Raw genomic sequence first — 18,200 nt, forward strand, 5'->3', positions numbered from 1 at the left:
GAGGCGGTGAGCATCACGCCGTCAGTGATCACGTGACCCGGTGTGGTGCTGTTTACTCCCAGAGTTTTGTGAGGATCGTTGTGTGTGATATTTTGTCCTGCTCAGCTTTTCAAGCGTGAGGAGCTGCTGCTGGCTGTGAGACATAAACACCTCTACCCATAATCCCCTGTGTTTGCAGGTTATTTTGCTCTGACACCTGACAAACAGCTCTGCGGCTCTGTTGTTTGTCGACTCACACTTTGGGCTATTTGGAGCCACCAGCCCTCAGACTGCTGAACATGAAAAAACCTTTCATTTATACCAGGCTGACTTCCTCCTCACTTTTCCTTTCATGTTTCCTGCTTTTACTTCACTTCTTTTAACATTTCCATTCCTGGTACATCAAATGGAAACAGAGGCAGTGTGCTCTTCTCCACGTCTCAAACACCTTTTGGGTCCCTGATCTTAAAAAATGTGAAAGCACTGATGAGTATTTTTCTCTTCATCCTTATTGCATCATCTTATCAGCATCAGTATTCTGTTTGTTAACATGTCAAAGCGACTCAGGCTGAAGTTTAAAGTGTGCTCATTTTGGATTTGAGCTCAGTAAAGTGTTTCCCAGCTTGATTTACAGTCCCAGCTGCTGCAGTCACACAAGACCGGTTAGCAACCAGAGTCTGTCAGCTGACTGGTTGGCAAGTGGTTGCTGGAGGTTGCTTGCTGTTGCTAGGTGAAATTGGCTGCAAAGAGGTTGACAGTGCTGGACCGAAAAGCTCTTTGCAGCTGTTTTAATAGAAAATAGATCCTATTTTTATAGTGCCAACGACAGAGGTGACAACAGTCACCTCCAGGTGATTTATATTGGAAGAAAACACCAACAACCAGATGTGAGGAGCAGGATTTTAAATTCTGGACTTAACAGGGAGCCAATGAAAGGAAGCCACGCCTCTTTCTAGTCCCTGTCAGGACTCTTGCTGCAGCATTTTGGATCAGCTGAAGGCTTTTCGGGGAGTTTTTAGGACTTCCTGATAATAATGAATTACAGTCGTCCAGCCTGGAAGTAATAAATGCATGAACTAGTTTTTCAGCGTCACTCTGAGACAGGATATTTCTAACTTTAGAGATGTTGCACAAATGGAAGAAAGCAGTCTTACATATTTGTTTAATATGTGCGTTGAAGGACATGTCCTGGTCAACAATGACTCCAAGGTTCCTCACAGCGTTACTGGAGGCCAAGGTAATGCCATCCAGAGGAAGAATCTGCTTAGAGACCATATTTCTAAGACTGACAATAACCTCCGATGTTGAAATTTGAACCGAACAACCTTTAATTCTTGAATGTTCTGTCACAGAGTGCTGAGTCTGGGGTTCGAGTTCACAGGATGTGCGACAGATTCCTCAGTGTGATGTCGACTCGACCATTAACCTAATCCTTACATAAACTCCTCCTATGCATAAACCGTCTGTGGGGAAACGTGGAAACGCGTCGCTGTAAATACAAACGGCTGATTCTTCACCACAAATGCTTCCAGAGACACGTTTCATATTTCTGTCAGCTGTTTTGTGACATATGAGAAAAGCGAGCCGCTGTGTTGTTTATTCCTGGTTTGATATTCAAGAGCAGACGGCTCACACATCAAGCATCCCACACTGGGAAGAAAAGCCCCCTGTGGGTGCGACTGAGAGCCTTTCCGTGATGCTGTTTTTGTGCCCGGCACCGTCACTGCTGAGCTTGTTTCAGATGTATTTTTTATTACCTGCAGACAGAAGTCTTTTGTTGACCCGTCCAAGCTCGAGATGCGTTTCTGGCATCACATCAATGCAAAATGAGCTGTTTCGTTTTTGTTCTTTTTCATTTCTCTGCTTCAGTATTTCATGTTTTTATAGAAATTTCAATCAGATTTGGGGTTTCAATGATTTGCAGATCATTCAGACTGTGTCTGCGTTTCACATCGGAGGCTTGTTGGGAACGGTGTTGTATAACATTCCTATTTGTGTCATTTTTAAGACCTCCTTTCCTCACTGAGCTGTAATAAAAACCCCGGGAAGGCCAAATAAAGCTGCGTCTAACCCTTTTATCTGACACCATGCTGATGACAGGTATTCTGCGACTCCACTGTAACTCTGAAGCGTGTGTGTATATAAGCACCATAATCCAGGCTGCGAGGAGGTGGCAGCAGGTCAGCGGATGCTGTTAAAGTGTGGCTCCCCAGTGCTTTCTATTCCAGGGCCGGGCCGAGCTTCACACGGTGCGCTGCCGAGTCCCGAGGGAGTCTGTGAGGACTGCTGGCCGCAGAGCTCGGCGGCGTCTCGGTGAGAAACGCCGCTGAGGCTGAAAGATTTTCTTTTTTTCCATCCTTGGAGAGTCGTGTAGGAAACGATCGGTTCGAGTCGCCTCACAGAACGCAGTTTAGGCTGAAAATATCAAATATAAAAGGTTTCTCTCAGCCACTCGCCCTCCACATCACATCCATCCAGGCCGAGTGTCCGACTGCCAGCGTGTCACTCGGCTCATCAGTCACTCAGCCCGAGGCCCACAGAGCAAACCGTCTAATCGCTCAGCCCTCCCAGCTGCCGGCTCGCCAAGCCAGCTAATTAGCAAGTATACCCAACAACCCAGCTCGCCGCCCGTCCTCCAGCCGGCCTGCAGGCGCGAGCTAATCAGCTGCCGCAGCCAACCAGTTAATGTAAGCCGGCGTCGTCCCTGTCGATGAGAGAGCCCCGGCTCCCCCCGAGGCCTGAATTATGGGCTGTTGGAGGTTAACAAGAAACAAGTGGGCAAACATCCCCTCCTCTCCCCTCCCATCCTCCTCCTCACTTCATTACCTGCCCAGCCGTCCTCACTCTGTCTCCCCTCCAGTCTCTAATTTAACGGTGAGCCCCGCTCTTCCTCTCTGCGCCCGAGAGTCTCCTCCTCCTCCTCACTCTGATAAAACATGGCCCCTGGCTTCTTTGCGTCCTACAGGTGGAATAAATCGACTCGGCCACCGCCCTGCGCTCCGTCCCTCTGCGCCGCTCTCGAAGCGATGCCTCGAACTGCTTCATCATCCTGTCTGCTGATGGAGAACCAACAAAAGCACCCTGAGAGCTCGTGTAACGCTGCGCTGAAACGCCAACCTGTGGATGTGAGGTCACAGGTTCGATTGGTCACAGGTTTGGTCTTTTTGAATATGTTGGAGTTTCACATGGAAAGATTATGTCGTCTTTTTGTGTATTTATAGTTTTAAACGGTTCTTTAAAGTCTGGATTTGAGCTTGTGCTGCAGGAATCTCTTTGCTTTGTTAATCAGGAGTTCACAGCGTGGATGTGAAGCGCCTCACCTGTCTGATTATCTGCAGGTGTAAAAATAGAACGGGAAGAACGACAGCGTGATGATCGATGGAGGGAGTCTAAGACAGCAAGAAATGAAAAGAAAGTTTAGTGATTGCCAGGCCTGATGAGCTCTCATCAATCTTATGCACACACACACACACACACACACACACACACACACACACACACACACACACACACACACACACACACACTCTTGCCGTGGCTCCTTACCTGCCTGATGAGAGCGAGTAATGAAGGATGCACCCTCAGATAAAGATGGGTGACAGTGAGCTCACACACAGATATGAGCATTCATCACTTTGTGGGGACCAGAAGTACTGTCTCATCCTGGGCAGTAAAATAAGACCTGCGTCTCCCTGCTATGCACAAGGTGACCTCTGGTTGGTACCTTGACCTTTCGGCCACATCCACGGCCATAACGCTCAGCTTTATAAGGCAGGATGCTGTCGTGTTGTGGGGGGGGGGCTGTTTCTGTTTCATCTCCAAACACAGGCACTGTCACTGTTTGACCTCTTTAAAACATTATTTTATCACTACACCATTATATGACTTCATCATAACTGTTAATGAACTGCTCCAGATTCCCATGTTACCAATGCTGACATCAGTGTTAGTGCAGCTGTTTGGGGAGTCTGCTTCCCTTCATTGGCTTCCTGTTAAATCCAGAATTCAAAATCCTGCTCCTCACATACAAGGTCTTAAATAATCAGGCCCCATCTTATCTTAATGACCTTGTAGTACCATATCACCCTATTAGAGCACTTCGCTCTCGCTCTGCAGGCCTACTTGTTGTTCCTAGAGTATTTAAAAGTAGAATGGGAGGCAGAGCCTTCAGTTTTCAGGCCCCTCTTCTGTGGAACCAGCTTCCAGTTTGGATTCAGGAGACAGACACTATCTCTACTTTCAAGATTAGGCTTCAAACTTTCCTTTTTGCTAAAGCATATAGTTAGGGCTGGACCAGGTGACCCTGAATCCTCCCTTAGTTATGCTGCAATAGGCTGCCGGGGGATTCCCATGATGCACTGGGCGTTTCTTCTTTACTCACCCCCGCCCCTCCCTGAGCCTGGTTCTGCTGGAGGTTTCTTCCTGTTAAAAGGGAGTTTTTCCTTCCCACTGTTGCCAAAGTGTGGAAATATAAGATGGGTCTGGATCTGATGTAAAACGTGTGAGTTCTTCTTGTTTACATCATGAGACGTCAGCTGTTCCACACAGATTCAGGTTTTTATAATCAGGCATCCTGCGCTCGTCCTGAACTCTTAGATTTAGCGATCCCTGAGCTGCTGCTCATAGGTCTCCCACAAACATGTAACGTGTAATTTTGTTAGTAGATTATTAGACATACATAAACACACACATGCTCTTACTGTGCCTCACACACACACACACACACACACACACACAGTCCGTCTCCTCCTGTGCCGGCCCATTAACGCCCATTCCCAGAGTGATGACGCAGGATGCGAGGCTATCCATTTTGCTCTCACGGTGTTGGTGGAAGTTAATGATGAGGCGCTGGCACGGCGCGAGCCATCGTTGTGCTGGGGCTCAGATGAAGGATGGAGGGATTGAGGAGGAGGGAAAAGAAGATAAAAATGCATCGCGGTGAGTTCCTCAGCAGATTAGGACCCTGCCTGGCGCACGTCGCTCCTCGCATGCAGGTCCAGGAACTTTCTGGACCATTAGCAAACAGAGCGATGTGCCGACTCCTGAAGCGTTTGGCAGCACGTGTTTGCAGCTGAAGCCAAAGCTGCCTGTGTTTGTGTAATCCACAGAGGTCTGGTCACTGTGAGGGTGGCGACCATCGACTGTGGGCACATGCAGGTGGAACAACAGGACGCTTCCTTTGATTTCACCTGTGAAAAGTGAGAGATCACCTCGTGCAGCGACTCTATATAAAATGAACTGCTTCACAATTGGTTTGCAAATTGATTGGTCACATTATTTATATGACAAAAGCCAATTTAATTTCATCTATTTGGTTTCTGGACTGTTGTTCAGGCAGAATGTGTAAATTTGCCTCCAGGCTGTGGGAAACACAACACGTGCTTTTTAATCATTTCTGAAACACGTTTATCCTTTTTCAGTGAAAATAACAGCTGATCATAATCTGAGTAAACTTCTCTCTAAATGCAGTAATTCAGTTTTGATCCGCTGAGCAGAGAAATGTGGAGTCTCTCCTCGTCAGTCTGAGGACATACACTAGCCTGGATAATGAAAGTCAAATCCTAAAGGGAAACACTTTTTTGTGTGAAACGGGATCTTTAACATTCAAAGATTTTATTGCCTTCTAGCCCCTGATGGATGCTGATCTGGTCTTTTCATCCAACTTCATCTGTCCGCTCTGTCTCAGGAGGGTCTCCTGTCCAAAGACTTCAGGAACTCTGATTGGGGAACTTTCTAACTGATGTGGTGTGTTTGCACTGAGCTGCACGGAAAGTAGGTAAGAAAGAAAAAGTACAATAGCATTTACAGTTAAGCAAACTATGCAGTGAGGCAGGTGGAGAGGCAATCAGTGCATGACGTTTGGTTTTACGTTGGTGTTGAAGATCTTGATCCAGTCCTCTGCCTCATCCCCGCAGCTTTGGCATCAACTGGAACAGCAGCGATGAGCCAGACCTCACTGAGTCGTTCGCTGAATGGTGACAAAAACTTGCAGGAATAACTCGTAGCAGAAGCACGAAGGCTGAAGAAAACGTTTGAAGCCTGTAGATGTTAAAAAATGTGAAAAGAAAAGAGGAGCTAACAAAATGGGTGTGAGGAGGAGCCTCTGAACATCCATCATCCATTCATTTTCTTCAGGTTATCCAGTTCAGGGTTGCTGTAGATCCCAGCTGCCATACGCTGAGAGACAGGGCTCACTGACACGCAGGCAGTCTGTCGCAGGGCTAACACAAAGACACAGACAGCCAACAATCACATCCTCAAACATCAGGACAGGGACTTTGCTGGCTGGAAGCTGAGCCTTTGGTCAAATAAGGCCGTGAGTTAACAGAGAGATTATTAGACTGAAGGCCTTCCTTTGTGATAACACCTTAATGATATCTGAACGTGCCCCCAGGTGGGATTTGTTTTGTTATAAATATAAGATAGTGCTCCGGGACGTTGCTGAAGAATCCTCTGGTGAAACATTGTTACAGATCATGAAGCTGTGCATTTTCCCTCTCGGTTACTTTGCAGAGACTTAAAGGTACAGAGGAGATGGAGACATCTGACCAATCAATGAGGAGCAGCGTGAAGATTACGCAAACATGCTAAATCAATTTCAGTCACGTTAACACAGCACAGCTGGAGGTTATACACAAGGATGCATCCCAACCTCAGGCTTCATTTCAACCCCACTTTCACCCAGGTGTCTTTCATTTAGGACAGAAATGTCACACCAAGTCACTGTCGTTGGTCTTTTTTTTTTTTTTTTTTTTTTTTTTTAAATGACATCAGAAACAGCAGTATGCGACATTACGTGATGGCAGAGCTTCAGTTCATCCTTTGTCTTTTTTTTTTTTTAATTTTTTTTAATTTTTTATTTATTTATTTTTTTAATAAATAGGACAGGGGGAATGAATGAGAGAAAGAGGGGGAGAGAAAGAAAGAAAACCAAAGGGGAGAAGAGACGGTGAGAAGGGGGGGGAAGAGAGAGAGAAAAAAAAATAAAATAAAATAACTCCTGGGTCACCTGTATGGAGAAAAAAACAAACAAACAAAAAAACAAACAAACAGAGGAGACAGCAAACAACAAAGAGCAACATAATAATAGAGAAAACAAAGCACCATCACAATAAACTAGCTAGTCATAGATATCAATAGTTACTAAATAATAAACGATATTGTGCAGCACGCAAGATAGACAGCGCACAGTGTGCTTTGAGGCAGCAGCCAAGAAAGCTTTAGTCCGCGTCTGTGAATACCCGTGTGTACACCTGTGTGCATACCTGTGTGGATCAGCATGCTTGCATTCCAAAGGTTTCTCCATGTAATGATCTGCTAGGGAGTGTGGGGGGGCCACAGCCCCGTCCTCCAGGGTGTGAAGCGGGTATGGAGGAGATCAAAACTCCAGACATCCAGAGGCCCCCAGAACACAAGAGACCATGGAAGACCAACAGAGGGGCAGCCGCGCCACTGTCCCAGTAAGAGCTGAGGAGAGTCCCAGATGAGGGCTCGCCCAGCAGCCGCGGAGCAGAAGCCAGGGGGAGTTGCAGTGACGCGCCCGTGAGCTCCGCCGGCCCCCAGCTGTGCCTGAGTGACCGAGCCCCAGGCCGAGAGGCCGGGGGCACCCCATCTCCAAAGGGGCCCGAGCGAGCCCCAGGCTCCAGGCCCCGACAAGCGGCCGCCAAGGAGTGAGCCGGTGTGTACCCGGACGCCCACCCCCAGACACAAAGAACCACCAACACACCGACACCTGAGGGAGTCCGCCACCGGCAGGGGAAGTGGTGGTGGGTGGAGATAGGCCTCCATACCTTGGAGGGCCTGAGGTGTCCCCAGAGAGGTGGCGTCTGATACCCAACCTGACATATAGACACAGACATACAGGCACACACAGACACAAACATCCATTCCCACCCTCATGCTCTCATATGCACTTACTCCACACTCAACCAATGTGGAGACAGACATAAAGAGACGCTGTACACACGATCACACTCCCCAAGCGTACTCTACAAACCGGGTCTAGGTACCCTTGCCCCTGGAGGGGGGAATTGCACCCAGACCCAGGTGGTGTTACCCTTTTCCCTGCGGTGGGGAGAGGCAGACCACCCCGACTCCGCAGCAGCAGGGAGGCCCCACACCCCAGACCGCAGTCGGACGGCCAACTCCTCCTACTAGCCCCCCCGCTCCAGCAGGCCGCAGAGAATGGGGGTGGGAGAAGACTCCAAACCTCCCTCCACCCGCTCATTGTAGTGTTGATGCATGTGTGTTCTAAGGTGCAATTAAAACCCAGGAGGGCATGGAGCTACCTGCCAAGGAGCAGCAGGTAAGCGCATAGTCCCTCCTGCTAGCCCTCAATGACTAAGTGTATTTAAAATTGAGAGGTGGGCAACGACGTCAGGGGTGAGGTATACACCCTGATGGTAATTTGGACTCCGTGATTGTGCCCACCCCCAAGATCCTATATGTATGTGTAATGAGAGTGTGAATAATGTGAATGTCTAAGTTGTGGGATAAAATTGAGGCAGAGGCAGCCAGAAGGGGACAGAGGGGGGGGTAGCCTCCTCTGCACCCTGGTGACATACCCCTACTCCAAGGCCCTGCATGTGTGGGTGGTTGTGGAGGAGCGGGAAGAGGGTCTTTATCCACACATGTCCTATTTATTCTCTGAAATAAGAAAAATGTTGGTGCTGAAGATGGACCCATTCTTACTCTATTCTTACTCTCCAGACAACCTTTCTCTGGGTTTATCCTGAGACAGCTTCAGGCCAGATGACATATAAAGTCTGTCCAGCATTGTCCTCCTCATCTCTAAGGCGGAGCCCGGACACCATAGAGAAGCTGGTCTGAGCCACAGCTTTGCTCTTTCAGGTACTCCTCAGACATCATGGCCTCAAGGTGACAGCAGTTCATGAGTAATGAAAAGTGTTTCCTCTGCATGATTGTAGATGCAAAGAGGTGACTGCTGCTGTGATTTGGAGCTTTATAAATATAACTCCATTGAGTTGAATGGAAACACCATTTGTAAACACAAGCACAGACTGCATGTTTGACTCATGAGCTTATTGTTGTTTACTTTGAATATCATAAATGGCCACAGTCGGAGGTGACTTTGCACCTTTTTGGGAAAAAACTGCTCAACAGTTTTTGTTTGTTTCATTTTTATTCATATTTTTAATAAAATCTAAAATAACTGTAACACTCTAACTTAAAGACAGCAGCTGTAAACAGCTCCGGGCCAGGCTACACTGTGTTACTTGAGTCTGAGAAGAGCTTCGACTCCCGTCTCCATGTTTGTTGTATATTTAAGGCTGTCAATGATCTGACTGTTGAATTGACTGATGATATTAATCCCACCAAAGGCAGACGGCACAGCACAGGCTTTCTTTTACATTAACTTCAGTCATTAGTGAATCCCGCTCCTCCAGTTTTTCCTCTCGGCTGCGACAGCAATTAGGATGTGCCAGACTAATCAGCCAGGCATTTCAACGCTGCTGCTCAAATACTGTTTGGCAGAAATACATAAATGTTCATATACAGCACCAGTTAGTTCAAAGAGTAACGCAGCCACCCACCTCTAACTGGTTCTGCTAAATAACCACATGGTTGGAGCAAAGGGCAACTACACGTGAGCCTGAAAATAAAGATGGCTGCTGTTACCAGAGCTGCAGATGTTAGCGACACACTGCTAGCTAAAACATATCTTTACTTTGGCCCTGTGGCCATTCATGCTACTCCAATATATGATATATGAATCATTACTTCACGAAAGGCTGCTTTAATACTGATTTTAAAGATGGTTTATTTGACATGCTGCTTCTGCTAATGTGCTAATGTCGCTAACACGGTGTCGGCTATGACGGAAACGTGTACTGAAGGTGCAGCTGTTGCAGATGCTGATTTATCTTAACTCTCTGGTGATGAACAATGTGACGGGCTGCCTCATATGACAGAGACGTCTGAAGGATTTCTTCGAGTCTCTTGTGCTGTTTTTGCTGTGAGGTGACCACGACGATCACACCAACTCGCCTTTAGATTGAGCTCAGTTTGGACTCCTTTCCTAATTTTAGCCTCCAAAGTTAGTCTTCTTTATTTCTTTGATTCTACTGTTTAAATGAGTAGAAGCATCCATGCAGGAACCTTTTTAGTCGCATTTACTCCACCCAGGCTGCACTTCAGAGCTTCTGCTGGACACGCCTGCTGCGCTGCTGGGTGGAAAGAATGCAGAAGGCATAAAAGCAGGAAATAAAGTTGGAAGAAAAAGGAAGTGCTTCCACTTTAATTATCTCTTTAACATGTTCCACATCCCTCTGGGCTTTCTTTCACCTCCGCGCGGCTCTTTGTTAACATACAGCAGCCGGCCGCTTACTTTAATCAGCAGCGGTATAATCAACGTCTCTACAGAGCAAACAAAGCTAATCCGTTGTTTATCCTCTACTAGGAAATGATGTTTATTAATGGGAAAGTAATTCTGGCCTCTGCGGCCGCTCCTCTCCTTCCCTCTGTTCATATCTCATTACTCGACTTCATCAAACAGAGCAGCGGATGATGAACGAGCCCCACACGATGCAAACACCAGACAGCAGTTTAGCTCCGGTCCAATTATGAGTTCAGGACTGTTGGTGAAGTGTCAGAGGTGATGGTGTTGTCTTACCTACAGCTGCGCTGGCTGGGAGCAGTCATCGTTTCTTGGACTGTTTGTTAAATGACCTTTTCTGTTCCGGCTCGTAAAACTCTGGATTTATGTGTTTGTTTGCTTCGGAACGAGCATCCTCGGGGAGGAAGGCTTGTTCTGTGATGAGCATTCATTAGATCTTAAATCTTATAAAAGATTTTACTGCTTTATTTTTTTCCTATTTGATGGTCCTTCAAACTGCCTGCAGGTGGCAGAGGTTTGAGATCTGGTGCTGAACATTAAAGCTTGTCTTGTTTGTTTGGATGGTGTCACGCTGGTGTTTAAGCCTCGCCGCCTGAAGAGCGAACGATAAAACCTCTGTATTTGTGGCTGCGTGACCAAACATATCCAAGAGTTTGATGGATCTGCACTGTTGCACATCAAAGCACCAAGAACTGGAATCAAACTGATTGCCAAAGATCCTGTCCTCGAGGTATTACTCTGCACATTGATCCAAACTAAAAGGATGACTTCATTTATCAATCAGTCCAATATGCAAAAAACTGATTAAATAGTAAAACAGTGACGTGTTTCTCGTATGTCATGTCCTGGATGTGGCTCTTACTCCCATCCCAGCATGCTTTGGGATGCTAAAAAGCAAAATCAAATCAATGACAGAATTCTGATCAGCTAAGACGATGGTTGGCCCCACCCATGCCCCCAAAGAGCCAATCAAACGGCTGAACCGAGAGACACAAGCCAATCAAGTTATTCATCTAGGATGAGGCGATGTCTGGTTATCTTATTAACCCTTTAAAGCCGGTCAGAGCGGGCACGCTCTGTTTTGCATAACTATTTTTAAATCCCAGTAGCTCTGCAACCACGTAAGCTAGCGCAATAATTTGTTTTGCATATGAAACCAGAGGAGTTGTACTTACATCTTATGCCATCAGCTTGTCCTCGGTCACGGTTTCCTTCCACATAAAGCTTTGCAAAAATTGCATAAAAAGCAGCAACAAAAACATAATATTCCACAAACACGCTTTGCCGATCCGATCAGCTGTTCATAACACTTCCTACGTCCATCAGCGCAAACTATCGCATGTCCGCCATGACCTGTCCGAAACCGGAAGTGACGTCATTTTCGCGGAAATGTAATTTTTTACCATCAGGGCCTCATGAGCCTATACTGGTGTTTTTAAAAGTTATCTTTGACTTTACGACTTTCGGTGTCGTTTCTGGGATGCTGAGGACTCATATTGCACTGCTGGAAATAGTTTATTTTGATGCAGATGCTGCTTTTTTGCAAATTTGCACTATAATATTTATTTTCGTTTTTCCTGCAGTATATAGAAATTGGTGTATTTCAAATATAAAACTATGAAGACACTCAAAATAAATTTCCTGTGGTGGGAAACTATTTTGTGCAACTTTTTTGTATTTACAGTTTTGAGGGATAAGCCTCTTAAATTTCTCTAACTAGAAATATATGTTAAAAAACAAAAATGTTTTTCAATTTTTTTTGTAGTTTATTGCTCTTTTTTGCAATTTATGTAATTACTATGCACTTAATGCATGCATATTATTAAAATTTAGGCTGTAATGGTTGTATTGATGTATAGCAACTTGAAATGCTCCCAAAAATGGCTCCACAGCATGTAAAAATATAATATAAGCTCTGGCAGACTCGGTTCTATGGCAGGTCTTAAAGGGTTAGATATGTAGGTAAGTTAAGTTATTAAGCCTCTGGTCCAGGTGGAAGGAGCATCACTCTGAGACGGAGCTGTAGGTGAAGCTGCTGAGGTACTTTGTGCATCCACAGCTCAGAAAAAAGCAACGCTGTGCTTTAGTGACGCAGTGACCCAGTCTGTCAAACTGGCCTTCACACCAAATCGGCAGGCACTGTGTCCATCTTTGATATACAGTCTGTCACAGTACCAGGCGTGTGATTGGATATGAATGGACGCCTCAGGTGTTTCCTTTCATAAATCTGAGCTGAGCTTTTAGTTTCTATGTTTCTGTGTGAAGTACAGGGCGGGTGACTGAAAGTTTCTCGATGCTAAAGAAACTGATTTTGTGGCTGAGCCAACGCTGCGACCTCACCACGCCGCGTCACTCGCGCCGTAGCAGAGCGCCCCTCTGAGCTGCCCCGTATCTCTGAGACGCCACTGGCAGCAGCTGCTTTTTTCAGCTGCATTTCCAGTTTTTCCAGAGGCCAAATTGTTTTTAAATGCACTGTCTCCCCCTCTTATTGCTTTTTTTAATGCCCTGTTTGTGAGCGTGTATTCTATTTGTTGTTGTGCCCTGCTGAATCCCATTACTCCTGCTACTGCAACAGCCTAATTTCCCTACGGGGATCGTTCAGGTTCCATCTCATCCGAACAGTGAAAGAAAGAGTGCAGGTGATCAAGATGCCCGTCCTCGATACAGTAATCATGTAAACCAGCAGATTTGTGATTGGAGCCGTGTTAACCCTTTAAACCTCTGCTGTCTGCTCATCTTTGTCTGTCTTTATTAGCAGGTTTCCACCTGCAGGCAGGCGATTGCTGTTTTCAGGTTAATCTGCACATTTCACTTTGGCAAACTCAAACCAGTACAGGGACATACGCTTAATGTGAGAGACCCAGTTCCACCAATAATACTCCACCACAAGATGGTGATGTTTGAAGGGCTGGAACCTCTGACTCCAGCAGCAGTGGGAGGAAAAAATCCCCCGTGATTGGCCGATGCAGCCCCAGCTCCTGCTGGTGATGCTACATAATAATTAGTTTTAAAACCAGTTGGTGGGGGAAAAGAGTATAAGATGAGTATTTTTGTTATTTAAAGGTGAATCAGGCAGAGCTCCTTCGATGAAGTCCCAGAAAATATGAAACTAGAACGAGCAGCAAACAGAGTCGGCTCGTTTTTAATGGAAAATGCCTCGATCGAGTGCTGAGGGTTGAAACGACCTTTTCGTTTCTGAATCAGAACATGCTCGTTTGGAGAGATCCAAACTTCCCAGAATCGTAAAGTCAAAGCGACCTGTGTGGTTACAGAAGCCATCATCGTGGTTGGACATCATCCCGAGATGATGCTGCAAAGATAGTGTTTCCCATCTCTGAACCTCATGACACACAAATATATATCACAATGTCACCAGGAGACCGAGGCCCTGTACAGGCTCTTGGTAAATGCATTGAGGAAATTAATGACTGGTTGTGCCACAATTTTCTCCAGCTAAACAAAAACAAACCTGAGGTAATAGTCTTTGGTGCCAAAGAAAAACGATTACAGGTCACCAGAGAACTTCAATCTATACATCTAAAAACCACAAACCAGGCGAGAAATTTGGGTGTAGTGATGGATGCAGACCTAAACTTAGAAAAACACATTAAGACAATAACAAAGTCAGCTTACTATCACCTCAAGAATATTTCAAGGATAAAAGATCTGATGTCTCAACAGGACCTGGAAAAACTAGTCCATGCATTCATCTTTAGTAGGCTTGATTACTGTAACAGCATCTTTACAGGTCTACCTAAAAAATCAGTCAGACAACTACAGCTCATTCAGAACTCTGCTGCTCGAGTCCTCACTAAGACCAGAAAAGTGGACCACATCAGTCCAGCTGTGAGGTCTTTGCACTGGCTGCCTGTCCGTCAGAGGATAGACTTTAAAGTTCTGATGCTGGTCTATAAAGCTCTGAATGGTTTAGGACCAAAATACATCAGAGACCTCCTGACCCAGTATGAACCTTCCAGATCCCTCAGGTCATCTGGATCCGGTCTTTTATCAGTTCCCAGAGTCAGAACCAGACACGGAGAAGCTGCATTCAGCTTTTATGCTCCTTATATCTGGAACAAACTCCCAGAAAGCCTCAGATCAGCTGAAACACTCAGTTTATTTAAATCCAGGTTGAAGACTCACCTGTTCTCAGCTGCATTTGAATAAAGCACCAAATCCACACTTTTAAGCTTAAATGTCAAAACTTACATTAACTACTGATTTTATCTGTTTTGATTTTATATACTGTTTTGTTTGTTTGTTTGTTTTAATCAATTTTAAATCATGCTTTTTATCTGTTTTTGTTTCTAATGTCTCTGTAAAGCACTTTGAATCACCTTGTTGTTGAATTGTGCTGTACAAATAAATTTGCCTTGCCTTGCTGTGTTCACGCCGCCTCTTTATGTGAGGAAAACAGTGGGAAGCAATTACACAGAGTAAAGCGGAGTGGCCGTGTAATAATTACACCACATCCCCGGACACGAGACGGAGCAGCCGTCCAGGTCTGAACCAGATGAAGTGGGAGATTCAAGAAGCTGAGCTGAATTTTAATCATGTCATTTCCCCTGATATTAAGGGCCTGAACACATCGGCGTCAGCGACAGCTCCCAGTGATTAAATATTATCAAAGATAGTGTTTCCCATCTCTGGACCTCACGACCTCCGACCCCTCTCGGCTGTCGGTCCGGCTGTCTAATTAGAGGCTGATTAATGGCGAGCTGATGTTTCCACTGATACAGCTCCCAGAGGATGGACCCGGTTCATGCAAAAGTATTTTAAATTGTGGAGACTGAACATGAGAAGAACACTACATTAGAATATGTGTGATAGCTGACAGAGTGAAGACATGCTGGCTGCTCTGCAGAGCCTGAGTGGCTGCTGATTCAAAGAAAAGGAGCGTTAGGCTCAGTGGATGTAACTACATTTGTTTTTCCAGCGTAAGAAATGAACACCAGATAAACAGCTTTAACACGACGTCCATGAACAGCACACTGAATATCTCATTTCAGTGACAGCTGCTCACTTTGCTCAGTATCCAACTGCTCCTGTTAAATGTTTCTTTAAAAGGAGCTGAACAGGTAAAACTGTTTATGCAGTTTTACCTGTTCAGCTGATACATGGCCCACATTAGCGTCACTTCACTGACACCCTGTTAAATTGGACTTAAAGAGCTCACAGTATAACCTCATCTCATTAGTGCTGCTGGCTGTCAGACTGTGGGCTTACGTGTGGCTCCTGCAGTTTGAAAACGATCCTGAAAATTCTGTTTTCATTTGATTTCTTTCCTGTTTCTCGTTGTTTGAGAACCAACAGTCCTAAGACTGACCCAGACATCCACAGACTACAAAATCAAACCCAGAGGTTTCCACATGTTGATTGATCATGCTAGCTTCATACAAAGTGTTTAATGGCACGCGCCGAGCCAGCGGAGTCGTTTTTGCAGTGATATCAGCCGTGTGCAGAATCACGTTTTTGTGACTTAAATGTGGTGATGTTGGTGAGAAGAATAAAAACTCCCACTCCTCCCTCCAAAACGCACCTCATCCCACTCTGAATTCCCGCTGATGCCACGGAGAGTCCCCGGAGTTTCCTCGTCAGAGCTTTCCAGCATCCGCTCAGCGTTTGGCGGAGCGAGCGGCTCTCCTGCATGACAAATGGGCTCCATCAGCTCGTCGGTGCAGGAGGGGAAACCCCCCGCAGGCTGCCCTAATGCCCAGTCAGCACTCCTCACCATGATGAATTCCACTTCCTGGAGAGAGGAAGGAGCTCCAGTCGTCGTCCCCCCCACACACACACACAGAGGTCTTCATATGTAAGTTGGAGGAACCAATTAATTTGGAGATGCTGTGATGAAAGCGATGTTAGCGTGAAGTCTGACCTCTCGTCCGGAGTTGTACGATTTATTTTCCTCTGATAGAAGAAAAGTTGTTCAGTTCGAGGTTTGAATGAAGTTCAGCAGGTCGTGTTTGCAGCAGACAGGAAGTGCACCATCAGTTTGACATCAGACTGTTGCAGAGAAGATGAGCGCACCTCCACCCGACATGTTTGTCCAGTGTTGTGAGTTTCAGTTTTTCTTTGTCTTTCTGACATACGGAGGCTTAGAAATCAAACACCACAGAGAAGCTGTCTGCAGGAGCGTTCGTCTGTGTTTCAGGAACCATCATCAGCACCAGCAGCTGTTTAAACCTCACAGCTACGTATCAGCATCTGTAATCAATGATCAGGATCCCGGCGACGCTCGTGTCCCAGAGCGTGAGGACAATCAATACAATCAATGAATTCTGTCTGCTTGGCCTGCAGGACAGTCAGTAAATCTCCTCTCTGCTCATCTCACAGAGTAGAAATCAGCATTGATTTAATAGGTCAAACACTTCAGTACTGCCTCGATGATCTAAAACCATAATACCACACACCAGCACCTGAACCACTGACACAGGCAGCATGGATCCATGACTTTATGCTGTTTGCACCAAATCAAATGTGCGACTCTCCACCGTTTAGTCTTAGGACTGAAGAAGCTTCTCGAATGAAGCTTAAAGACGTCCCGTCGCTTTCTTTCCAAGCTCCTTAGACCCCAGTGTCTGAATGTTGCAGCAGAACTTGAGAAACATGGGACCAGGAAACATTTTTGCATCTTCTGTTGTCCAGTGTTGTGAACCTGTGTGAACTGCAGCATCAGGTTCCTGTTCTCAGCTGACAGGAGTGGCCCCCAGCGTGGGCCCAGCTGCTGCATAAACCCGACAGATGGCCGTGCGGGAAAATCCCAGCAGATCAACAGTTTCAGAAACACTCACGTTTCTCACTTCTGTCACCTTCTTCTTTCTGATGCTCAGTTTGAAGACCCTGCAGCATCCTGTTGACTGAGCTTTGCTCTGTTCTGGTAAGAAGGTGTAATTATTCCTGGTGTTCACATGTTTCCAGGGTTTGTATGAAATCAGACTGACTGAGTGAGTTTGGAGTATTTGTTGGTCAAACATTTGCTAAAGTTACACTGATGAAGTCGGCGTCTGACCAGGATGAATCCTTCGTACTCACTGATGGATTAACCAGAGTCAGTCTGTCCTTTGGAGCGTTTTCCATTAAGATCAATTCTGCTGTGTTGATGCAGTGAGCTGTGAAAGTCATCTTAAACTGAGGCTGCTTAGTTTCTCAAAATCAATGCAGAGTCAAAGGTTTGTTGACGATGTGAGTGCTACAGCCCAGCGTGGCGCCGAGGTCCTTAAATATTTTGAAAAGCTTTTTAAAAGCCATGAAAGTATTTTGATTTCAGCTCCAGGAGTCCTGCGTTAGAAGCTGTCACAAAGGTCAAAAATGTTTCAAGTCTTCTCACGTGTCACCTCCTAATCACAAAGTCTGAGTCCTGATAGAAAGTCAAGTGAGGCTGACGGGACTTTTCTTCTCCTCGCAGCTCCTGGAGGCATCGCTGCCACGCAGCTTCTGTCATGAAGGCGCAGCTTCCATCCACATGCTTGCAGCTCGGGCATCTTTTCTTTAACTGCCAAGGTTAGTAACCACCAGCAATGTCAGAGCTCAGCTGCAGATATGGATTATTCATGGTGTCGATTTTAAACAGGACTTAAAAAACCTGCTTATCGACGGAGCGTGTGCTTTCTACCCTGAACCTTGTGTGCTGCATGTTTTTATGGTGCAGTGAGTTCTGCACAATCCGACTCTCTAAACATAATCAGAAGAGAAACGGAGGAAAAATCCGTAGCAGTGCCCGCGCTGATTGTCTGTTTGAAGAAAATCAAATCTAAGTGCAGACTCCCCCAGAACCCAGATTTGATTCTTATTCAGCACTTTCACTGATTTTATTTTTCTGTTTGAGAAAAATTTAGATTTTCTGGATGTAGATCCAAAAGTT

At 45.8% G+C, this 18,200-nt stretch overlaps 1 long non-coding RNA gene across 2 annotated transcripts in view; it reads left to right on the forward strand.

Annotated features, from left to right (window-relative positions):
* Positions 1-4,851: 4,851 nt before the first annotated feature.
* Positions 4,852-18,200, forward strand: part of LOC120722938 — a 41,058-nt gene continuing 27,709 nt past the window's right edge. The window contains exons 1-4 of one of the 2 annotated variants that reach the window (XR_005693641.1): positions 4,852-5,755; positions 6,493-6,664; positions 8,689-8,829; positions 17,745-17,839. This is a non-coding gene — a long non-coding RNA (uncharacterized LOC120722938). Of the gene's footprint in view, positions 6,665-8,688; positions 8,830-17,744; positions 17,840-18,200 lie in introns of both variants that reach the window. The other variant, XR_005693640.1, reaches the window with a different exon arrangement.

Source organism: Simochromis diagramma, unplaced genomic scaffold, assembly GCF_900408965.1.
Source record: "Simochromis diagramma unplaced genomic scaffold, fSimDia1.1 OVJJ01000669.1, whole genome shotgun sequence".
Taxonomy (NCBI): domain Eukaryota; kingdom Metazoa; phylum Chordata; class Actinopteri; order Cichliformes; family Cichlidae; genus Simochromis; species Simochromis diagramma.